General features: G+C 36.8%; 1 protein-coding gene across 2 annotated transcripts in view; it reads right to left on the bottom strand.

The window, feature by feature from the left end:
• CBFA2T2 (core-binding factor, runt domain, alpha subunit 2; translocated to, 2) overlaps window positions 1-26,532 on the bottom strand; it is a 200,178-nt gene that overhangs the window by 91,877 nt on the left and 81,769 nt on the right. Inside the window, exon 1 of one of the 2 annotated variants that reach the window (XM_006881447.1) lies at window positions 20,986-21,335. The exons of the other annotated variant lie outside the window; for it this stretch is intronic. The gene's annotated coding sequence lies outside the window, so the exon portion shown is untranslated. Of the gene's footprint in view, window positions 1-20,985; window positions 21,336-26,532 lie in introns of those variants that run through there. 2 annotated transcript variants of the gene reach the window in all.

The raw sequence follows: 26,532 nt of genomic DNA, 5'->3' as shown, positions 1-26,532 counted from the left end.
TGAGTGAGCTACCATCACACATTCACTGTAATAGCTAAAATTAAAAAAGACTAAGGTGAATAAGGACTATCTGGAGCTTTACATTGCTAGTAGGAGTGAAATGATATAACCACTTGGAAAACAGTTTGGCAGTTCTATAAAAAGTTAAACACCACCAATAACTGAAGCACCCATTTTAATTAAAAAAAAAATGTCTATAGTCACAAAAATTTTTCTGGAATGTTAATAACAGCCTTACTCCCAATAGCCTAAAAATGGAAACAAGATATACATCAATAGGTAAATGAATAAATATTCATACAACTGAATACTGTAACATAAGAAACAATCTACTAAATCATGAAATTATATGTATAAAATTTAAAAAGGTCAGACAAAAAAGAATCTATTCTATATGATCCCACTTATATTAAAAGCAAATGTTGTTGCTAAGTGACGATGAGCTGCTTGTGACTCATAGCAACCTTATGAACAACAGCTCTGAACCCTATTCTAGCCTGTGCCAGCCTCATCATCTTCAAACCCCCACCGCCATTGTCCCAGTCACTGAGTCAACCCATCTTATCCAGGATCTTCCTCTCTTGTGCTGTCCCAACACCCTCCCAAGAATGATACCCCTTCTCCAAGGACTGGCCCCTCTTTGCAACATGCCCAAAGAATGTGAGGTGGAGCTTCAAACTCCTTGCTGCCAAGGAACCTGTTTGTTCCGCTAGCGACTGCTAAATAACCATGGACTCATGGTTTATTCAACACTCTTCTGTAGCACCACAGTACAAAGGCATCAATTCTCTCTATCATCCTGAGTCCAGCTTTCTGATATATGGAGAAATGAGACACAAGATTTTTTTTAAAAATAATGCTGTGCTCTAAATTTCATTTGAAAGAGTGCCAACACAAATGCAGAAAATTTCTACTAGCCAGTGTGAATGATCTCTGGTGGCACAACTGTTACAGTAAGTCTGTAATTTGAAGTTACTGGCTATTAAGCAAAAGACCTGATGGCTACAGCCAACAAAATCCTACTCTATCCACTACAGCGTCACTATGTGTTAGAATCGGCTGGATGGTCCACAACAGTTCATGTGAAATCCTACAACTTGACAATTATCAGTTATCTATCTTATTCTATGTTAAATTGTATTTTTAAAAAATCAGCACAAAAAATAATCCCACCACAGTATAAAAAAATTCCACATTCTTCCTTCCCAATGGCATTTTTGCAAGTAATGTTATTATCATCTTCCCATGTGGAACTCAGTTAGGTTATATGTTTCTGTACAACAGCTATTCAATTTTATGCCATCTTTCAGATTTCCTGCCATTTTCATTCTGAGCAGTGAGTTTGATAATTTGACCAGCAAGCACTCTTGCATCCTGACTGTCCAGCACTCACTCCTAATCAACAGCAGATGTGGGAATGGTGCCAGAAAGGGACTGGGCCAAAGTAACAATTTTTCTCCTATTCAAGAGCAAATACTCTTCCTAAGCTGCAAGTCGTCCAAACAGAGAAAATGACATCTGGAAATAAACTGCAATGCCATGTGTTTGGCCCCTTTGGAAGATTGCTATAGGTGCTTCAGGAAAAGGGTTGCTGTGGCAGCCTTGAGGGATATTGCAGAGCACAGCAACTCCTTAACTTTGGAATACAGAGAAAGAGCTAAAGCAAATGGATGCAAGTTCATTTAAGGAAATGTCCTTGATTACAGTTCTTTTTTACAAATAGGAACAACTGATTATCTCATTTCCAAGTTCTCTGATTTGTTTATAATCTTGACTTCCCAACTCCCTATCACTTGGGGGAATTTATTTTTTTAAAATATGAGGTGGACTGACAGAACAGCTACAACAATGAGCCCAAACTAACTAATGACTGGAAGGATGTACAGGATCAGGCCGTATTTAATTTTGTTGTTCATAGGAGCATGTTTTAAAACTAACACTCTCAAAGAAACATAATCAATGTAACATAAACCAAACATGTATAAACTATCTTAGAAGACATTACAAAAGTTTAGAGATGTAGTATTTTAATTAGATGTAAAATCACCAAGGTAGTCAGTTCTGTTAAAAAAAAACAAAACAAAACACAAAAATTCTCAACACAACATTAAGTCATTTTAGTCTTCTGTGATATTTTTAAAATACTTTTCCTCTTTGCTTAAAGAGAAATAGATTTTGAAGTCTTTCTTCAGAAGCAAGTAAATGCTACTCATCTTTTCTCAAATCACAGAGTGTAAAAACCAAACTTAAAACCAAATCCACTGCCGTCAATCAATGATGAAGGGTTCAAACAGCCTCTATTTCTGCTAACAGTTCAGTGTTTAACCACTATACCATCGGGGCTCCTTTTCGGATCCTGAAATAAGTTTCCCATTTACTCAGGATTTGAGGTGGGCAAGACTTTCTAATGGTGGGAAAAGAATGCATCAACTACAATAATGGTAGTAAACAATACCCTTCATTGCTAAGAGATGAGAACTTTAAAAGGTATGCAGAAGTAAAAGTTAATGGTGGTGGAACAATAGGGGTCTCTACTCAGTAAAAATGGACGTGTGAAGAATTTAGCCAGTGTCAATCTATGAAACGACCTGTACACACAGTCTTGTTGAATGAACATATACGTTGATGTATTTATCTTCACCAAAGTAAAAAGGCAAATTGTTTAAAGTACACTATAAATATTTTCTTATTCATACAACACTGTCAGCCTAGTTTAAAGAACCTGTACTGCAATATTAAAGGCTCGCAGTCTGAAGCCACCAGCTGCTCAGCAGAATGATGGGCACTCTCCTCCCATGCAATTTATTTCCGCTGAAAACCTGCTGGAGGGTCAGCTATGGTTTGGTTCTGACTTGATGACACAAAACAACACAATAAGACAGTGAAAGGGAGTCTTGTAAAGAATAAGCCAATCTAAAGGTACTCAGTTTGAATCAACCAGCTGCTCCTTGGGAAAAAGATGGGCAATCTCCTACCCACCCTGTGACTTACTGCATCCAAAAACCCACTGGAGGGTCAGCTACAGGTTAGTTTCAACTCAACTGTATTCAAGAACAAGACAATGAATAGTACCATCATCTCTGTCACTTTACTGAACCAAAGAAACTAAATCTCAGGGTAGTTTTTGGCCAGGATCATAAAACCAAGGAAAAAAAATTACAGTTCTGCTGGACTCCAAGGCTCAATAATTTTGCAAAGTGTGACCAAAATTTGAGAAAAAAAATAGTCATGATCATAGCTCATTCTACAATAAACGTATAGAGTAACTAAGAACTCATTGTCATTAAGTAAGAAGCAACTCATAGCAGACACTCCATTAGGTTTCAGAGCCTATACATTATATGGGAATAGAGTATCCATCTTTTGCTTACAAAGATGCAGATGGATTCAAACTGCCAGAGAGACAGCCTTTGAGACAGGAGCTTCAAAGGTGTATGACCAACTCCCTACAGACTAGGTCACAAGGATGCCCTTAAACAGTTTCAAGTGTGCCTAAATATAAAAGGTTAAAATCATTACTTCTTACTGAAATGGATGTCATCTTGCCAATGACAACCTAAGATATAACCAGGCATTCTATTTTGTTATACCTAACAGGCAAAAGGATAGAAAACAAAACCAGCCTGAAAATATAATCAAGTGTTAATGCAAATATTCCAGAGATGTAGTAAGTACCTACTCAACTCATTAGAGTTTGATCTCATATGGGCGCTGAATTAAAAACATCAACAAAATGACTGACAAGAGTACCTACTATAAGATTTTATGGACAACCTACCCAATTCAAAATCAAAGTCCTAGAAATGAAACACATATGTTTAGAATATTTTAATTCGCGTTCTCCCTTTTAACGCTCTTGTGATTCTTCACAAGTGTGAGCAGAAATATGATAAAGTTATAGAAAAAGGCTACAGCTGCAGCTTGCAGATGTCATGCCTAGCTCTGTGATCAGCAACCATGCCAGTCTGCCTTGCTTGCAACTTCTTGGTCAGTGTCTTAGATAACATTCAAGGCTGTGCCCTGAGGACTCGGGCTTGTCCCACAGGATAGTAATTTTTTTTTTAAATTTTTTATTTTATTATTTTTGTGTGAGTGTACTGTCAAAATCAGATCTGACTGGTATAGGAGGAGATTGTCCCTCCTTCCCCGGCAGAGCATCTGGTGGATTCGAACCATGCGCCTCTGGGATTGTAGTTGCAGCTCCTTACCACTAGGCCACCAGAGCTCCCCTAGGACAATAATTTTTAAATCAAGCAAGAGGAAAGTTTTCTTTACTGGGAGCTGTTAGTCATGTTTAAAAATTCTCTTTAAGATCATACCTCCCTACCTCTTAGTGACTGACTCAGGGGCATGGGAGGGATGCGGCTAATATGAGACAGTTTCTCAATTTTTTTTCTCTATCAAAAGAAAAATACCACAACCTATCTTTTATTTTCTATCCCCAGAGTGTTGTTACAAGAATAAAAACCTTGAAAATTAAATGTGCAATGCAAATATCAGGCTATTTACAGTGGGGACTGAATCCAAGCAACATAAATGTAAGGTAGATGGGCACTCTGGCAGGACAAAGAACCATGACTGCTCTAAGAAAAGACTAAGTTCCAGTATCTACTTCCATTTAAAAAGAGGCAAATTTTATCTAGACACATTAAACATGTACAAAGTTCTTAGTAAAGGTTTCCCATCTACCTAAAATTTTCTGCCTTCTCCACTTAGGCACTTTGGAAACAAAAAACTTTAAAATGTAACTCAAATTATCATCCCTTCATTAGAGCGTCCTGATATTACTTCCCTTCAACTCTGCCTTAAAAGAATTAAATCCAAAACAACTATGAGATACCATCTCACCCCAGTATGAATAGCAAAAGTTAACAGAGCAGCAAACAACAAATGCTGGCAAGGTTGTGGATAAACTGGTACCCTTATTCACTGTTGGTGGGAGTGTAAAATGGTGCAACCGCTATGGAAAGCAGTATGGCACACTCTCAAAAAGTTGCAAAGAGAAATACCATTTGACCCAGCAATTCCACTACTGGGAATATATGCTAAAGAAACCTTAACTGCCACCCAGGCAGATATATGCACACCCATGTTTATTGCGGCTTTGTTCACAATAGCAAAGAGTTGGAAACAACTCAAGTGCCCACCAACAAACGAATGGATAGAGAAGCTGTGGTATATTCACACAATGGAATACTCCGCTGCATTGAAAAACAAGGAACTCATGAAATATTATTCAAAATGGGTGACCTTGGAGGACATGCTGAGTGAAATATCTCAGTCACAAAAGGACAGGTGCTGCATGGTGCCACAACTGTAGAACAGGACTGACATCAAGGTTGGGGTGAGACTGAGAAAAATTGGATACATTATGTATACTGCATTGAAACAGATGAGAGAACTGTTTGAAAGCGATATATGATTGGATATTATGGTCATGACAAGAGTCCAGAATGAAGGTTGCATGGTGGAGTTTACTCTGGGTGGGGTGAGGGGACACCTCTTTACCAGTGAAATAATTTTTCTTTTACTTTTCAAAGAGAAGAGCGAATTGGGGGAGGGGTGAGCAGGGAGAAAAATGCAACAATGAATGTATGGAAATCCAAAATCTCTGTAAATGTTCATTAAAATTAATTTTAAAAAAATTTAAAAAAAATCTTTTCAGCAAAAAAAGAAAAAGAAAGAATTAAATCCTCTCATATGTGCACTCTCACAGCACCCACCTTACAAAATCACAGGTAATTCACCCCCCAACTCCTGGCCCACTAGTCCACTTGTATTCCTTGAGCTCTTTACTTTTTTATAACCATAGACTCTTGAACAGTATCTAATAAAGTAATACTGTGCAACAGAAAGCAGCTTCTATTTCTATTAACACAGAACTTCCCAACCTGTGTAAAAAGGAACACTGGACAAGTGTGAATGATCATGAGTTGCTGAGATAATGATCTGCTCAGGCTGCGATGGCCAATCAGAAGGTAAAATTTTCAACATGTGCTATGATGTTCAAAGCTGTATGTGTTAGAAGTGCTATAATGAACAGTGAGGACTGAAATTTTTATATTAAACTAATAGAAAAGCAAGGTTAAATATTACATAAATGGTGGCATCAATTTGAAGAATCAAGAAAAAATGACAATGGCTAGAACCACCATACAATTGCTTCAGAGTGTTAACTAGAAAAAAAATGTTTGAGAACACTGGCATCAGGTAAAGCATCATATCCTGAAAAAAGAAAAATAACAGCCATCTCACATAGCAGTCAGTCTGCGTAAACACCATATGGTCTGCTAATTTAATCAGAAGAACCCTAGGATTTACTTTTGTAACCTGCTGATAAAGATGAAAATAAAATTTCAAGAGATATTTTAGAAATTATTTCACTACCCACAAATGCCTAATAAAATACATATAATGAAGCTAATTAATCTGATTTCAAATGTTTTATCAGCCACACTAAAAGCAAATTTTTCAGTTTCCATTTGTATTTTACAATAATCATTACTTTTCAAAGTTCAACTCTTTCATGTACACCCAAAACTCAGACTTCTACTGTCTTGCCAAGACTATCATAATCATCAGTATGGTCTCTATGCCTCTTGAAATGCCTTTATGAACTCATATTCTACCCAAAAACTTCTGTACCAGAAATGCCAAGTCATACTTCTATGCATAAAACGATTTTTTAATCCTATTAACTACAGTATAAAGTTCACGCTCCTAAATGGAACACATAATGCCTTCTATAACAAAAACCTTAGCTATAGTCTTGTCATCCTCTACTTTACTTTCCTGGGGATTCACCTTTCTATCTTTTTCAGGTTAATTTTCATTCTTCTATGGAGAACTTGATCTCGACCTGAGATGCTCATTAACACTGAAATGAAACTAAATCTTTAAATGAAACTTTCCTGAGTGCACTTTCTATCATCCACTGCTATGAACCTAGTCCAAATCTATCATTATTTACTTCTTTTTATCTTCCTGTTTCAAGTTTTATAATTTTATATTCATATCACAAGTACAGTTTTCTTTATAAAATATGTATATCACATTACTACCTCACTGAAACTCATCAAATGGTTATCCATCAGTCTTAAGACTAAATCCAAATCTTTACACTAGTTTATAAAAGTCTATAAGAGCTGTCTTCTGTCTAACTTTATTTCTAACCTCTCCTCTTAATTTATTATAACTACACTAACCATCTATTATTTGAACATATCATTCAGGTTTCACCTTCAAGTTGTAGCACTGTTTTTACTCTATTCAAGTTATTCCTCCTTCTGATAGTTAATCCAGGCTCTTTGTTTGTTGTCACTCTGATCATTTTACTCAGATGTTCATGAAAATATATTGCTCCATCAATACTTTCTTTCATTGAAGTTTCAATCTCAAACTTGCAAGAATAGTACAAACTCTCTTGATACCAATTCACCAAAATTCAGAAGCTGTCTCACTTATTACTATTTTTCTGTACTTTTTATCTGTACCATTTGACAGCTGAGGCCATCTTATTCTCTTACCTCTAAATAGCTGAATGTACAATCATTGAGCTAGAACTTACAAAACCTTAGTAAAATAAACAAAATAAATGATGTCACATCATTTTCTAATCTACAGACTTTATTTTAAAATTGATATGGAAAAGCTCAGCTGAACAGTTTTCTATGACCAGGGCTAAGCTGAATGGTTGGCCGTCCTAACAGGCAATGAATCAACAAGCAACAACATGCATGAATCTCAGATGCCTTATTTGACTCAAGGAAGTCAGGCACAAAAGCCTACCCACTGGGCGTGGGGAGAAAATGTGAAACCATGGGGGGAAAAAATATAAAAAGGACTATCCACTGTATGACTTAATTTTATGACATTCTAGAAAACACAAAACTAGAGGGGTAACATCTGACAGGCCAAGGGCTGGAGTAAGGTGAAAGAATGACTGACTGCAAAAGGGCATGTGGGAACTTTTGGAGATGATGAAAAGTTCTGTCTTGACTATGGTGGTAACTACACAATTCACCTGTCAGAATTTAGAGAACTGTATACCTAAAAACGGTGAAGGTCACTGTATGTAAGTTATACTTGAGTAAATTTATCTTTTATAAAATAATTAAAAGGATAAAAGAAAATAATGAGAACAAGATTCAGTTTAAAAATAAAATCATATTTATAAAAGAACTAAATAAAGCTTACAGAAAGGAAACAATAGAATTGATAGCTCTGAGAGTTATCAGGCAGATATATGAAATGCTGAAAGAACTAAAGAACTAGAACATAGCAAAAAGATGAGGTTAAAAAGTACAAGAAAAAGAAAGGGAAAGAACATAGAATAAGCACAAATTCTAAGAAGAAATGAACAAATGAAATCAGGGAATGGAGAAATTATTCAAAGAGATGACAGCTAAGAATTTTTAAAAAATGACAAAAGAGAAATCTTTAAAAAAACAAATAAATTTACAAATAATTTTCATTAGAGGCTGCAAAATATCAAGGCCAAAAGGGAAAAAAAATATTTCATACATCCACAAAGAGAAAAACAAAGCTTAAGTGGCACTGAAACAGCCACAACAAAAATCACTGAGTGCTGATGGGAAAGGATTGTCAACCTTCATCTCACACAAACACAGACACACAAAAAACAACAAACAAATTTGTCATTCATTATTTCGCTAAGTATTAGTAACATATACTTTGGCAGGAAAGAAAATGAACCTAAGAAGAAAAGCTGTGATAAAGATGCAATATGAGCTGATAATCCAATAAATTTATTAACCCACTAAAACCTACTGCTGTTTAATAGAATCCAAAGGATACTGACCCTCTGCTGGGTTTCTGAGGCTAGGAATTCTTCTAGGAGTCCATCTTCTGTGAATGAACTGGTGGATTTGAACCACCCAACCACTGATTAGTAGCCCTAACTTACATATTTTATGTACTACAAATAAATAAATATTTTATATAAATATAAAAAGTTGTTGTTGTTAGGTGTTGTCGAGTTGAATATGACTCATAGTGACCCTATGAACGGTGAATATGCACTCCATCCTATCCTGTGCCATCTTCACACTTACTGACATGCTAGAGCCCATATTTCTTTTTTTTTTTAAATTTATTTTTCATTTCAATGAACATCTACAGAGAGAGCCCATATTTCAGTAAATATAAATTCCTCAGGGATTTCCAGGGACATCGCTGGTGGCTTAATGGTAAGGAATTGTGCTGCCAACCTAAGGCAAGTGGTTTGAATCCACCAACTGTTCCATGGAAGAAAGGTTAGTTATCTCCTTCCATGCAATTTACTGCCTTTGAAAACCCACTGCAGGACTGGTTAAGCATTGCTTCCAACTCAACAGTATACAACAACAACAACAAATAGTTTAGTAGGGACAAATATAAAAATAATGTGGAAATAAAATGTAAGTGAACAATAATTGTTGCGGAATGTTGGGCCTCCAGCCAGGAGAGATCGCCTAAGCTCTAGATTAAGTGCAAGCCTCCCAATAGCCTTTAATAAGGGGTAGAGAAAGCTCCCCTGTGTTTGGCTGTACCAGCTTGAGAAAGCTCACCACTTGGGAAGACAGCTGCCGCATATGCTGAGCTGGGAGTGGTCCACCCGAGGCTGAGGTTCTCCTAACTAATCCGCATGTCCCATGTCTGTAAACCCACCTTATCCTGTCTTCCTGTTTACATGCTTATATGGAAGTGCACTGCAGTCTCAATAAAATTGATCTGGATTCACTCTCTGAACCTCTCCCAGAGTGATGTATCTCTGTTGTGCTTACCCCCATCAGGGTGTTGCTGTTAAGTTGCCAGCAAACTGACAGCAACAAGTAATGCATTCAAAAGATTGTTGGTGCCCTGAAACAAATGAGGAATAGAACTGCTTAAAAGGAATATACTATTGGGTATTGTTTGCATGACAACAATTCAGAATAAGAGCCACATAGTAAAATGGATGGGGGTTGGGAGGGACTGTATAGCAAGGAAAGATTTTTCTTTTTTCCACAGAGAAAAGCAAACTGGGTGGGGAGGTAGGCAGGGTGGAAAAGGCAACAATGAATGAATGGAAATCCAAGTTCTCTATAAACTTCCATTAAAAAAAAAAGTTGGCCAATCCCTCATCCATAGCAACTACATTCACAAGAAGGATCAGACCATCATGATCCATAGTTTTCCCAGACAAATTTTTGGAAGTAGACTGCCAGGTCTTTTTTCCCTAGTCTGTTCTAGTTTCAAAGCTCTGTTGAAATCTATTCAGTAACATGGCAACAAGCAAGCCTCCACTGACAGCGGCTGTACATAATGAGCTGCACTGGCCAGAAATCAAACCTAGGTCTCTAGCATGGAAGGTGAGAATTCTACCACTGAACCACACTACCAAGCTGGGGAAACTGACACTTGTACTTATTTAAGGACATTAATTAATTGATTAATTAATTAATCTTTTAGACTTTAATTATATATATTACAATTTTAAGAATAATTATCCAAGTAATGGAAGTAAAATATGCAAAAAAGAAAACCTTTTTTCAAACCTCAAAGAAATGATTGAAAAGGAAAAAACCCCACAAAAAACAAACCCAACCTAAAAATAATAAAAATAAGTCTAAATATATTAGAGAAAACAGGTTTTAATTCAAAAGGTATGGTACTGTTGTTAAGTGCTTTCAAGAACAACCCATAGCGATCCTATAAACAATAAATATGAACTCTGTCTTATTCTGTGCCATTCTTATTATCTCTGATATACTTTACCCCACTGCTACAGTCACTATCTTAAATCCATCTCATTAAGGGTCAACTTCTCTTTTGCTAACTCTTCACTTTTTATAGCATGAAGTCCTTTTTCAGAAGGAACAGAGTCTCCTAACAAAATGCCCAAAGTATGTAAGATGAACCCAAAAAATTCACTTAAAAATGATAAAAGCATGAATCCTAGCGTAATCCTGAGCATAATTACATACCCAACAATATAAAGTAAAAATCAAAATCTGACAGATATATAAAGCCCATATTCATAGTGAACATTTTAGTATGCCTGGAAAACTGGCAAGGCAAAAAATTCGTTCAGCCACAGGATATTTGAATAACACAATTAACAAGTCTGACATATAGGGAGATGTATCAGTAAGTAGTCAAAGGATTCTGTAGTTTAAAAATACAAGGTAAAGATACAAATTTAGAAACAGTATTGCAGGAAACAATTAATGGATACTAACTGGTCACCTAAAAAAAATAAATAAAAAGGGAAAATGTAAAGTTTTGAAGGAATTTCAAAAGTTTGTACTAATATATTTGAAGTTAACGTCAAAATGAAATTAACAAGAGAAATAAATCATCAGGTTCTTTCACCTTCTTCAAACACATATTAGAAGATGTGGTTTCAGTCATCATGGCGAAGAGGCATAACAGCCCATAAAGGCAATGCTCTACAGCCTGCTTTCACAAGTAGTGATTGGGATCTTAACATAATGTGAGAGGGGCCATTTAAGATTCAACTACTGATTGCGGCACTTCCCCCCCCCCATAGTAATGATGAATGAAGATCAAAGACCCAAGAACAATTCGTCCGTAAGATGACTACATGAAAGACTACACGAAGGACAGGCTCCACCAGCCTGGGACTAGAACTAGATAGTGCCCCATTACTGAACTACGCTGATGGTGATCACAACAGAGGGTCCTAGACAGAAGGTGAGGAAAAATGCAGAACAAAAGGTCTTATAAAAAGGTCATACTTCTTTTGTCTGGTAAGAGACTAGTGGAATCTCTGTGATTATGGCCTTAAAACACCCTTCAAATGTAGAACTAACTCCCAGAGATCACTTTTCAATCAAAAAATAGACAAGCTTATTAATAACAATAATGTTCATTCTCATGGGTGAACAGTAACACCTATGTTGAATGTGTTCCTCAGGATTATATGATCCCCATATGAGATCAAAAGACCCCATTTATCCCCAAAGAAAGTTCAAAAGGCAAGAAGGGGTAGGAGAGATGGGTGGAATGATGCTACATTGAAGGGACTGCAACAAATGCCACAAAACAAAATAGGTATATAACGTTGAATGCGAAACAAATTTTATCTGTAGCCTTTCACCCAAACCACAAAAGTGCTCTCTTCTTGCCCTCCCCCCAAATAAAATACACAAGCAAACAAAAAACTCAGAAAACAGTATTAGAAATGGTCCTCACTGGCCAAAGCAGAAAAGAAACCCTTTAATTTTATTGATTCTCCAAAGTAAAAACAGGAAAAAATAAATTCTATGACTGCATCTCTCATCTAGCCCGAGACATAACTGAAGAGCAGGGCCTGCTGGGACTAGAGTGAGAGAAATGTCTGTTGTTGTTGTTGTTATAGGCTGTCGAATCACTTGCGACTCATAGCGACCCTATGGACAACAGTCCTAAACTCCACTCTGTCCTGTGCCAATCGCACCATCCCCAATACACCCATCCCAATTGCACCAGTCACTGAATCAACCCACCTCATAGAGGGCCTTCCTTTCCTGCGCTGTCCCTCCACCCTCCCAAGCATGATGTCCCTCTCTAAGGACTGGTCTCTCCTCACAACATGTCCAAAGTATGTTAGACGGAGCCTCAGAATCCTTGCCTCCAAGGAGCCAGCCTGTTTGACTCTTTCCAGGATGAATCTGTTTGTTTTCCTAGCAGTCCATGGTATTCTCAATACTCTTCTCCAGCACCACACCTCAAAGACATCAATTCTCCTTCTATCCTCATTGTCCAGCTCTCTGATGCATAACAAGTGATTGCGAAGACCATGGCCTGCATCAGATGCACCTTAGTCTCCAGAGAGACACCAATGCTCTTCAGTACTTTGGAAAGGTCCCTAACAGCAGACTTTCCCATGGCAATACGTCTTTTAATTTCCCGGCTACTGGTGCCGAGAGTGTTGACTGTGGAGCCAAGCAAACTAAAGCTGTGAACAATCTCAATCTCTTCACCATCCATCCTGATGCTGCCAATTGGCCCAGTGGTGAGAATCTTTGTCTTCTTGACATTGAGCCTCAGTCCATACTGAAGGCTGCAGTCCTTGACCCTCTGCAGCAAGCATTTCAGGTCATCCTCACTTTCCGCAAGCAGGGTTGTGTCATCTACATATCGCAGATTGTTGATAGATCTTCCACCAATATTGACCCCATACTCCTCCTCATAGAGCCCAGCCTCCTGGATTATCTGTTCTGCATACAGGTTAAAAAGGTATGGAGACAGGACACATCCCTGGCGCATGCCCTTCCCAATTTTGAACCATGCAGTGTTTCCTTGCTCTGTTCTGAAGTGTTCTGGGATTCCCATTCTTCTCAGAGTCAGCCACAGTTTGTTATGATCCACACAGTCAAATGCCTCTGCATTGTCAATGAAACACAGATAGACATTCCTCTGGTATTCCCTGCTTTCATCTAAGATCCGTCTAACATTAGCTACAATATCCCTGGTACCCCTTCTGACCCCTGCCTGGACTTCTGGCAATTCTCTGCTGATGTGTTGTTCCAGTTGGTCTTGGATAATCTTCAGTAGAATCTTGCTTGCATGTGAAATTAATGAGATTGTTCTATAATTTCCACAAGCTGCTGAGTTAACCTTCTTTGGGATGGAAACAAATATAGATCTCTTCCAGTCAGTTGGCCAAGTGGTTGTTCTCCAGATTTCTTGGCACAACTTGGTGAGCACATCCAGGGCAGTATCTGTTAGCTGAAATGTCACTTGGTATGCCGTCTATTCCTGGGGCCTTATTTTTTGCTATTTCCTTCAAATCAGCTTGAACTTCTTCCTTCATCACCATAGGCTCTTGCTCATATGTTGTTTGATGAAATTCTTCTGTGTCTGCCAATTCCTTTCAATACAGTGATTCAGTAGATTCTTTCCATCTTCTTTTAATACTTCCTGGATCATTTAATATTCTTCCTAAAGCATCCTTAATTATAGCAACTCAAGGTTTGAATCTGTTCTTCAGTTCCTTGAGCTTAAGAAATGCCGAGCGAGTTCGGCCCTTTTGATTTTCTGACTCCAACTCCTTGCACATTTCATTGTTATATTTTACTTTGTCATCCCATGCTGTCTTATTAAATCTTCTATTCAACTCTTTAGCATCTTGAATTCTTCCTTCTGGTTTGGCTTCTCTGCGCTCTAGTGCAATTTTCAAAGTCTCTTCTGACATCCATTTTGGTCTTCTCTTTCTCTTCTGTCTTTGCAATGACTGTTTGCACTCTTCCTGGATGATATCGTTGATATCCTCCCACAACTCATCTGGTCCTTGCTCATTAGTGTTCAAGGCCTCAAACCTGTTCCTGAGATGGTTTTGAAAGTCAGGTGGGATAGACTCAAAGTCATATTTTGGTTCCCGTGGACTTGGTTTCATTTTCCTCCGCTTCAGCTTGAACTTGCATATGAGTAGTTGGTGGTCTGTTCCACAATCAGCTCCTGGCCTAGTTTTCACAGCTGATATTGGGCTTCTCCAGCGGTTCTTTCCGTAGATGTAATCCATCTGATGCCTATGCATACCATCAGGTGAAATCCATGTATATAACCTGTGTTTATGTCTCTTAAAAAAAGTATGTGCAAAAAAATTAAAAAAAAAAAAAGTATGTGCAATGAATAAGTCATTGTGCAAAATTCAATCATCCTCTCTCCAGCTCCATTTCTGTCGCCAAGTCCATGTTTTCCAACTCCTGAATCTTCTTCTCTGTTCCTAACTTTTGCATCCAGTCACACATTATTATCAATGCATCTTGATTGCATGTTCAATCAATCTCTGACTGTAAAAGTTGGTAAGAATCTTCTATTTCCTCTTCCTTGGCTCTCGTTGTTGGTGCATATATCTGAATGATAGTGGTATTCACTGGCCTTCCTTTTATGCGTATGGATATTATCCTGTCACTCACAATACTGTACTTCAAGATGGATCTAGCAATGGCCTTCTTAACTATGAAAGCAACTCCATTTTTCTTCAACTTTTCATCTCCAGAGTAATATATCATATGATCATCTGACCCAAGTGTCTAGAACACAAAATTCAGGGTACATGCCACATTATACTTTGCATCTTTTGAACTTTACTGGGTCATGTCAGTCTCTGTCATGAATGTTACATGGAAAATTGAAGAATATGTTCTATGTTTCTCTATTTGGGACTACATAAGCTTATGTATGCCAGGTTTATGAAAATACAGTTTTCTATTTGAAAAAAATGCGGTTAACTTCATCATTATGATATTACCCCCTGAAAATGGGCACTTACTTAAAAGGGTGAAGGGAAAAGTGGTTTCACACTAGTTTATAAGCCATTCTTCCTATTTGACTGTTTCTGTGCCCAGCATTACAGAATGCAAAGAACTTAATTTTGCTGCATTTAGTCCTCTAAAAGAAACCCTCATTCATCATGAGCACCAAGAAAAAAGGGGGAGAAAACCCTGAAAACACATGCCTACACCTAAATAAAAAAAAATAATTGCAGGCCGCAAAGACTGTCTACAATCAGCCCTAACTTGTATGAGTTCAAAACCTCAAAAACACATTTAATCACATTTAAAAAATCACATTTAATTCTTAAATGGAGAGAGGCAGTGAAGGCAGGTTTTTAAACTTTCCGAAGACTTTACACACTAAAAAGTATATCCTATTCAAAATGTGATCCCATTGCTTTATCTGGAGGTTTGCCTTCATTGAAGCCATCAGGAAAGATGTTGGAGCCAGGGCTTTTTCCAACTCTAGCACCTTTTAAATCTCCAAATTCCAACAAAAGAAAGTATTAAGGCAAAAAACAGACACAGTCCTGTGTTCCACTGGTATATATGATAGAAAAGCCAGGTAACTAAGTTGAAAATATGGAAACTGTTGCTTTAAATGTATCATTAAAAAATTTAATTTGAAATGCTATGAACTCAAGAATTTAAAATTGAGTGGTAAGGCTAAAAACACAACAGCAAACAACCACCTCTCCCACTTTTTTCCCAAGAATGTTTACCTGTATAGGTTACCTGTATGAGGTCTAAATACTCTTCACGAGATGCTCTAAAAAATAATTTATTCACTCTCCTTTCCACCAATGGACCAGAGTGGTGGTATTGACTCTGTCAAGGTCACAACAGGAGCCAATAATAGCTTTTGACTGTTCTTACAATTTCTATTTAAATTTTTAAGTCTGGCACTTAAATTACCTGCTTGAAATTACACTCTGATTTAAAACAATACCCAAGCTGGAACACTTAATTTGCTTACCGATTAAGAAAGAAAGAAGTCTAGGACATCAACTTCCCTCCTGTGGTATTTTCAATCTGATACGTAAACTAGAACTATCATTTGTGTAAACAGAGAGAATAACAAAACAATGCAAAATTAAAGTGTTTAATTGTGTTGCATGGTACTTCCTCCACAAAACATCATCATTTTAAACTAGGCCCCTTTTCTAAGGTGCTATCCATCCTGGATAATAAACCAAAAAGCAATTGACAGAAATTCTTGTATCACTCACCCGCACCCTAAGGGCCTACTAGCCAACATTCTGAATGTTCATGGGTGTGGCATGAAATATTTAAAGCAGTGACTAAAATTTTCCATAAAAGCTCATCCAAAGTCTAAAAGCTTTCCTACTCAGAAACAGATTCATCTCCAGACATTTAAAAGATTTACTATTCCACTTTTATGACACCCTGGCTTTCCTACATTTAATATTTAGGTAGGAGGTAGTGAAAGAGGGTGAAAGAGTATAATTAGTTTTGCTTGTAAAATGTTCATCACAGTTGTAGTGCCAACTGAGCTATATAGTCTACTGGGGGTCTAATAGATTTCAGGGTATTATCATTTGAGTAATAGAGGTGGGGGTTGTGGTGGAAATCAATAAATGGCTACTACTTCTTTGCACAGACCCATATGGAAGTAATCAAGCGCAAGGGTGGCAGCTGGGGCCAATAACAGTCACCTGCAGTTGAGGGACATGGGGGTTTCAGATGGGTTTTTAATGCTAATTTCCTACAGAAACAATGAGCTAGAAAGAGCAGAGTAACAGACGAGGCCGGATGAAGAGAGACCAGCCAGAACAATGGCTGCACCTGGTGCCGGGAGCAGAGGGACAGAGCAGGCACGCGCCTGCCGGCAGCAGAGGGCACATCTGTCACCCTCAAAGTGGCCCATCCCCCAGCTCTTCCAGCAGGGTAAGTAATGCAAGGTCCCTAACCATTAACAGCTTGCCACACAGCAACAGGTTTGAGTTTTAAGGCTGCTGGATTCTGTACACACACCCTTCTCCTATGATTGAGAATTAGTTAAAGGTGGCAGGGGTGACTGCCTGTCAATCTAAGGAGAAATGTATTTAAAAAATACAAGAAACTTTCAATTAAAGTCTTTACAGTCTTCTTACTAAATTTTTTTAAAGGGAGAAGACTAAGGGAAAAAACATAGAGAAATCTTATTGAGTATCCATGCAGCAAATATGCTAGTTAATATCAAATTGCCTATTCCAAAAACTCATTAACATCTATTTTAACTCCCCGTTTAAAGATTATTAAAGAGGGCACAGAAGCTGATGGTTACACAACTTAATACTAAAGCTTACACACACACACACACACACACACAATCTTTTCAGTGCCTTCCACCTGTCCTAACAACCACACAAATGTAAGAACATATTCCATTCACTTGAAGCCCCAGCTAGAAGAACAAATGCAGATAAATGTACATACATATTCTATACAGAATTGCACCCTACCTTGCCAGGCATCTCAAGGGAGTGTTCAGATCTGAAGGAGAAAAGGATTTGTACTAGTTGTTGCTTTAAACAAAGCACAAAGAGCTGTTATTGCAGGTTTTGGCATGTTTAAGAAAAGTAAATTCACAAGCATTTTAAGTTTCCCAGCATAAATCTGTGTCAACACATACATAGTAAGAGTAAAATGCTGTTTAGAAAGCCCATCCATCAGTCCGTGAAAATACAGTAAGTTTTTCTCCTAAAAGATATAACCACTGTATATAGCCCATCATGTTAGAAACCTTTTAAAATAGAGCTTCTTGGTTTAAGTTAAGTTTTAAAAAGGGGAGTGATGGTTGAGATATGTGCACATATAGTTAAGTATCTCAAAAGTATACAATTACTTTAGATTTTGTAAGAGCAAATCAGCTAAGCATATTTCAAAATATAACACCAATTAGCACTGTATTTCTAGCACTTGACCAAAAAATTTTTTTAATTATGAAGGTCTTTAAAACAGTAAGGTCTAGTGCAAAGTGAACTTTGCACTTTCCACTTACTATGCTTCTTCCAAGAATGAAGGCTTCAAATTGTTCCTGTCTTTGCAAATTTCAATCAAATGCTATCTCTTCCATGGGGCTTTATGGTAATAATTTCCAGGGTTTAGTAATTTTTATGCATTCCAGTACTTTTTATCTCCTCTATGAGATCTTAGCTCTTTTATTCCTTACCATATTATCACATATAGTAGGTAATCAAAATTGTTTATAAAATGGATGTCCTGGAAAGTTTAGAACACAGTTCCATTCTCACGCATCATTAATACCAACTATTGTTATGCCTAGTCTACACCTGGCAGCTCTTCAGGACTCTGTTATCTTCTCTCAACTTTCCCTAACTGTAAAATAATTACTGTGACTAGATCATCCTTAGTCCTTTCCAGCTCCTGTACAAGTCACAGATATTTACAAGTACAGTTAGTACAGCTGTTGCTAGGTGCCATGGAGTTGTCTCCAGCTCACAGAAATCCCAAGCCTAAGAGAACAAAATGCTGCCCAATCTTGCATGCTCTTCACAAATTTAGTACTGGGTGGCCTTGAAATAACTACTAATGAACGCACACAATCGATCTTCTCGAGCCACTAGAATTCTTCCAACTATTCTTTTTTGGTATTCCAAACATGGCATTTAAATGTCATTCTCTTCATTTGCAACTTAATGATGTTACTGTATAATATACCTTTGTTTCACCAAGGCTCTTCATTGAGTTATTCCTATAAGCAATCTAAGGATACTTTCATTGTCTTCAGAAAGTATCATGATTTTCTGCAGTGTTAAGCTAAAGATACCTTAGCTATTATCTTAGGAACAAACAACTGCTCAGGCTCTTGGTTTTCGCAGCACTGTTAATGGACTCTTCAGAGATTCCCCCCCCCCCAATCAGTGACTCTTCAAATAGTAAAAATGTTCAATAATAAAATACCTATGGTTCTGGAAACTCTAGCATCAAAAGTGTTTACATAATGAAGTATCTCAAGAAAACTCAACCTCATTATCAAGTTGGTTCTGACTCAACTCACTCTTTATTAGGACTCAGGCAGGCTACAAATGGCACAGGAGACTGTCCAATTTTTTTCTCCTGGAGTTAGTATATTTAAACCACCACCAGTGAAGCACAGACTTTGGGTTAGCAACAAAAATTGCTAAGGCCTTATCCACAAAATGTCATAAAAAATCTCCTGCATTGCCCCTCCACCGTTTCAAGTATGATGTTCTTCTCCAAAGGACTGGTCCCTTCTGGCAACATGTCCAAAGTATGTGAGACAGAGCTTCAAAATCCTTGCCTCCAGAGAGCAACTTGGTTTCACCCTCTCCAGGACAGACCTGTTTGTTCAGTTGGTAAGTCATGGTATGTTAAATATCTTCTCAAATATTCAGACAATCCCTGCTGAACACTACTCTTATCAAAACAGAAATTTAAAAAAAATCTTACTAACTCATTTAGTCAATCTGGCATAAAACTTGTAAAAGGGTCTATTAAAAAATTCTCCCATTTCAAGAAAATTAACTTGAAAATGGAAAAGTACTATTCTGTCTTCTTAAAATAATTATTCAACAAGGATTGACAAACTTTAAGAATGAAAAAGTAAAGTTTCTATCTTGAAATTAGTGTTTCAAGTGTTATTACAAAGCAATAGAAATTCAGTATCATACACCTGCTAGATAACTTTTTCAATACTTAAGAGTGCTTTCAAAACCATTTTATAAATCATATTGAGACTTAGCAAAAATAGCCTATAACATTTATACCAGAAGGGAGGTGAGTTCATAAAAATAAGAACAAAATCTTAAACCAAGCATTGATGTTAAAAGTGCAAAAGGTTTAGGAACCAACTAGAACTTATTAAATAAGTTTGTGTGCCTTGTATGCGCCTGATAAATGTCCACAATAATGTCATAAGACAAGAAGTGGGCAAAATAGAGGCTCAGAGAAGATAGTTTGGTTTTTAGATCAGGGTACTAGTGAATAATGGCTATAGTCTGTATAATTCCCTATAGGTACCTAGATTGGAAGGCCCTGAGAATATAAATGTACAGTCGTGGGAAGAGCTGACGTATGCATCACAAACAAGAACTAGAGAACAGAGTAGTTGCATACATGTGAGTTGACTGCATTACAAAAACTACCTCAAACTCATCATTCAAGTCAGATTTGTTGATGTTACTTGTTTATTATTCTGTATGTTGGAAGAAAACAGCATGGGGCAAAGTGCTAAAAAAGACTAAATATACCTAGCATTAAGAGATACTGCTAGTTTTACTGCAATCTGCAAGTTGTAATTTGAGTAAACATACTAAAATATGACAATAAGAAAGAATATTTTTATGAGCAATCTTTTTAAAACTGCCTATTTGTACTATGTTTAATAAAGATTAGAAAAAATTTCCCTCAAAACATTATAGGAAAAACTCAAAGTAGAATGCCTTATAGAAATATTTGTGGGGTTTTATTTTCCGCTGTAGAATTCATACATCTGATTATTATCTAAAACTTCCATCCCCAAAAGTATGATTTTTATATATGACGGTAGTAACTGATTTGAACAAGGAGATAGAAATATGTACAAAATCAAGCTTCAAGACAAAACTGAATAGCTAAAGGCTGAACTCATATCAAATATCAAAAACATTCACATCATCATTTGAAGCAAGATCTCTGAAAGGCAGAGAATTGCCCACTTGCACCCCCAAAGCCTAAATTAAAATGTACTTACCCCAAATGACCAAATTATAACAATCCAGATTCTCAATATACCAAAATTTATTTGAAATAGATATTAAAAAGCACTTCTTTTTCTCCTCCTAATCTTCAAAGCTCAATCTGAGACCAGCCTTCCTCCTTCTTTCATTAGCTGGACATGTGTCAGCTCTCTCACATCTGCGATTTCTCACTGACTAGAGCTGCCTGTCCCATTCCAGGGAAACACAGATGGATCCCAGATGGGAAGGTCCTGCCAAACAGACCAGCTCTTCACCTTGCCAGAATCCCCAGATACAGTCAGTCTCTTTCTGTCTCTCTCTTTTTCTCCCTCCCTTTCGTTCCCTCTCTCTCCACTACCCCTCCAACCCTGTTACCATGGCTCTTTGCCAGCTGATGTCACTAAGTACACACCTCCCAGTGGCTCCTGGCCAATCTGACATTAACTTATTAAATACGTGTAATTTGTTTATGGCCGACAATATTAGCAAGGATACTGCAAAATCTATCTGTGCAAATCCCTCGTGGAATAAACAAGTAGGGACACACAGACTTAGGAAAAATGAGAACATTCAAATATTTAATAATTACCACTTTAAGTCCTATATGGTATTTGGTTCCCGCTATTGTTCATTAGCTTTACTCTTTGAGTTAGATTTTTTCATTCCACATATAATGAAATCTTACTTAAAATGAACTATTACAAATCTGCTTTGAACACGTAATTGGATTAAAAAATGTGAATTACTATGGGGAATATAAACAGAAATGTATGTAAATGATTCACACAAGCTGTCTCTCAGATCCAGACATGGTACCACTGCAAAACTGGCACGTGATTTAAAAAGACAATGCAGGCAACATGGTTCTGACTATAAAGATTTTAAAGGAAAAATAGGGATATAATGAAAAACATTGTTTTAAAACAACAGTAAAAGTAACAGCACCGTGATTAACACTGAAGAGAATGTAAGTTTCAAAGATGAAGACTCAAAATCAAGAACATTTTCAGAAAGCAATGGTGAAAGCCTAGAGGGATGAAATGCTCAAGATCAAAGTTTAATCCCTATATATATATTCAATAGCTACTGCTATTCTGTCAATTTCTGCTAAATGAAAATTGATCACTGTAAATTAATACTGTCTATAACCACACAACCTCTTGTGAATCCAGATAATTATTTTAAAATAGAAAGTTAAAAAGACAGGAGGGGCTTAATTGCTTTCTGTTTCATTTATATTATGTGGATATGTATCTTCCATTTTAAAATCTAAATAAGCACAAATGAGGAATGGAAGGTCTTCCATATACATAATCGAACAGGTACGTTAATAATTCTCTGCTCTTTACCACACTTAGGACATCTAGAATCTGTAGCAATTTCTGCATGGTAATTTTTTACAAATAGGAATGACGAGTATTTCTGTCACAGGCATGACACTGCCTAGGTTTTACTTCATCCCTGTGGTGATAACTGAGTGAAGAGAAACCGCAGGCTGAGGGCTTACCAGTGCACTAAGTGTAGGGAGACTCTCCTAATTCTCTGAACCTTCACAAAGACCTCTATTTTATGATCTATAATATAAGTATTTATCATTATCTCACTGTTAAAAGCCAACCAAAAAAGCAAGGCATAAAAAGGTTAAGAAACTTCATTAACACTAGGGTCACAACCAGACACTATACTGTCTACCAGGGAAAATAATAATTATACTGGTTTCCCTAAATCACTTGCATTTGGGAAGTCAAATACCATAAAGACAACCAGAACATTTTGTAGAGGTCCTCACGGTGAGAACATGCCCAAAGTATGTGAAGTTCAGCCTCATCATTCTTGCCTCCAAAGAACACCCTCTCCAAGACATACCTGTTTGTTCTCCTGGCCATCCATGGGATGTTCAGTGCTCTTCTCCAAAACCACAGCTCTTTTTCTGTCTTCCTTATTCACTATCCAGATGCATACCAAGTAATCGAAGACTAAGGCCACCTTAGTCCTCAAAATGACTCCTCAATAATTTTGGAGAGGTCTCTAACTGCAGATTTTCCCAGTGCAATGCATCTCCTTATTTCCTGACTGCTGGTACCAAGGGTGTTAATTGTGGATCCAAGCAAGATGAAGCTGTTGACAGTTTCAATGTTCTCTCCATCCATCATGAAGCTGCCTAAAAACCTTTGTTCTCTTAACATTAAGATGTAATCCATAACAAAGGCTGCATTCTTGATCTTCTGAAACAAGTGCTTCACATCCTCCTCACTTTCAGCAATCAAGGTTGTGTCATCTGCATAACGCATACTGACAAATCTCCCTCCAATCCTGATGCCAAAGTCCTCTTCGTAGAGTCCAGTTTCCAGATAATTTGCTCAGCATACAGACTGAATAGGTATGGATAGAAAATACAACCCTGGCACACTTTCTTCTCAGTTTTAAACTATGCAGTGCTCCCTTGCTCTCTGTTTGCACAACAGCCTCCTAGTTCAAGTATAGATTCTGTGTGTGTGTGTGTGTGTGTGTGTGTGTGTGTGTGAAAGGAGAGAGATTATGATAACTACTCCTGTGCTGAAGCTTTTTACAAAGGAAAACCGAATCTGTTCCTGTAAAGTAACTCTGATTTAAAGTGACCCCGCAGGGCTGAGGAAAAGTGCCATAAGGATTTATAAGGGTATAAATTTTCAAGTGAAGACTGTCACATCTCTCTCTGCCAAGGAGAAGCTAATGAGTTTGAACTACAGACTTTTCAGTTAACAGTGAGGCATTAATTACTCAAAGAAAAGCTCATGTAACTTTAAGGAATTAAACTTTTACTACTAAAGTAAGCGCACATTATTATGTGGATACTAAAATTTCCCAAATATTTAGCATTTAGATAACAACCTGAATAATAATCTAAACATATTCTGAGATTATATCTTCTTGCCTGTCAAAATATTTCTTATTTTATAAAAAAAAAATTCTTATTTTATAATAAAATGTTGGGGGAATTTTAAAAAATTTATTTTATATTGCTTTGCTTACATTGCGTTTCACATTATTATTCATTCACATTGCATTTCATATAGTCATTCTCATTCACTATGTTTTATAAAATTAATCAGCATTGGCCTATACCCATCATTACCCTGTATTTTCTTTATAACTTCTTCTTCTTGGGTACTATTGAATCCAATCCCACTGGCACAGGAGGAGACTGCCTCTCCTTTTCCAGTGGAGCATCTAGGGCCTTCAGGATTGCAGCGTAGATTCTTGTCACTCAGCTACCAGAGCTCCATTTTCTTCTTTTTGTTAAAATAAAATTTCCAGTGTAAAGCAAACATTTTTGTTAGAAATGGAAAATATTAAACACTATTTTCCTACTTTTGTAAAATGACAGTTGTACAGGTAAAATACACAATTCACACTTTCACCAAGGAACCCTACAAATGCTTCAGATAATTCAAGCTATTATTACCCATCAAAAATTTTGTTTGGGTGGGCAGGCAGAAAAGTGCAACAATGAATGACTAGAAGGAAACCCTAAGTCTCTGTAAACATTCATTAAAATTAATTTAAAAAATTTTTTTTGTCTGTTATAGCATTTTCTGATATTTTTCACAGGCCTCCTAGCAGTTCACATATTCAACAAACTCTAGTTCTGAAATGAAGCTAAACTGAAAGGCAATATGAACTTATTTGCTATTATATATGGAAAACTTTTAATTAAAAAGAAAATATGTCCAATGAGCCATGGAGAGCAAAGTATTTTTAAGGTCAAACAAATAGAAATAAAAAATTCATCATCAATTAAATATTTCTTTTCCTTCCACTTTCAGAATGTAGTCACTAAGGATGGCTTTTCTAAACTTCACTATCCTAATCTTAAATACAAACAAACAAACAAAAAAACCCCCAAAACCCATCCAAGAATATTTTTATATTATACAACAAAACTGTAAAAAAAGGAAAAGGCAATATAAATTACTAAACAAGGATACATCAGAAAACCCATTTAAAAGCAACAGGAATTCTATGTACCAATAAATATCTATTCCCTCAGATAAATAATTCAAGAGGTATAAAATTCAGTCTTCTTATTATTAATAATCAGCTATTATAGTCTACCACATGGTGGGCTTGCACAAAAATACAGGCCTTGCAGGGCATTTAACAAAACATCCTCCTACAATAATGCTTTCATTATTTAGATTGGCACATGGCAGATTATGTTAACAGATTTATTTATCGACTAAGTCTAATCATATTTCCTCAGTTGGCATCAATATGATAGCTACTATTTACAATTGCCTCAACATTAGATATTTGTTCAAAAGTTTTCCCAATATGATTTTTATCAAAGGATTTTAGGTTTAAATGTAATGGTTGGTTTATTTATTATATTGTAAAAGAATAAATTTCTAAGAAGCTAATGAGAAGTAAAATGACTTCATTTATTAATCCCATTTACAAGCCAAGGAATTTGCTCTTTATAAAAGGAAATAGAACATTTTGTAATTAAGTGTTTCACAGCAAGGAATTAAAATCCAAAATGACCGCATAGTATTTTTTTAAAAAATCAATCATTTTATAATCTTTTCTATTGTAACATGTAATAGTTTCAATTAATACAAAGCAAAGCACCTTAAGATAGCATTTTTTCAAGAAATAAACTTCACACGCCCATTCCCTCATAAAGATTCTGATTTGTAAGTATTTAAACCAAACAACAACAAAAATATTTTAGTATCTATCAGTACCTTCATCTGGAGAAAGGCAACCACAAACTGTAAACTTCATGAAAGCAGGGACCATATGTGTCTGTTGCTTACTTATATTTGTTCATTTATTCAACAAATATTTATTGAGCATTTGCCAAATAATATTAAAGGCATTAGAGATAACAGCAAATAACAACCCCCAAAACCAAAACGAAAATGCCAATCCTCTTTAGAGCTTACATTCTAACACTTAAATAAGAGAGACAATAAACAAAACAATAATTAAGTAAAATATCTAGCTGGTAAGTGATGTTTGTTGTTGTTATGTACCGGTTGAGTCACCTGCAACTCACAGCAACCCTATGTACAGCAGCCCTAAACCCTGCTCTATCCCTTGCCAATCTCAGTGTCTCCAACACACCTATTCCCATTACCCCAGGGACTGAATCAATCCATCTCATTGAGGGTCTTCCTCTCCTGCGCTGTCCCTCCATCCTTCGAAGCATGACATCCCTCTCCAAGGATTGATCCCTCCTTGTAACATGTCCAAAGTATGTAAGACGAGGCTTCAGAATCCTTGCCTCCAGGGACAAGCCTGGCTTCACTCTCTCTAAGACGAACTTTTTTGTTCTCCTAGCAGTCTTGGCACCAGCAGCCAGGAAATTAAAAGGCGCATTGCCATGGGAAAGTCTGCAGTTAGGGACCTCTCCAAAGTACTGAAGAGCAATGGTGCCTGTCTCTCTGGAGACTAAGATGCATCTGATACAGGCCATGATCTTCGCAATCACTTGTTATGCATCAGAGAGTTGGACAATGACCAAGGAGGATAGAAGGAGAATTGATGCCTTTGAGCTGTGGTGCTGGAGAAGAGTA

This window comes from Elephantulus edwardii, unplaced genomic scaffold (genome assembly GCF_000299155.1).
Source record: "Elephantulus edwardii isolate Elephantulus edwardi_28Jun2011 unplaced genomic scaffold, EleEdw1.0 scaffold00015, whole genome shotgun sequence".
In the NCBI taxonomy this organism is placed as follows: domain Eukaryota; kingdom Metazoa; phylum Chordata; class Mammalia; order Macroscelidea; family Macroscelididae; genus Elephantulus; species Elephantulus edwardii.
Note: the sequence above shows the minus strand (reverse complement) of the source record. Positions and strands in the feature narration are given on the sequence as shown.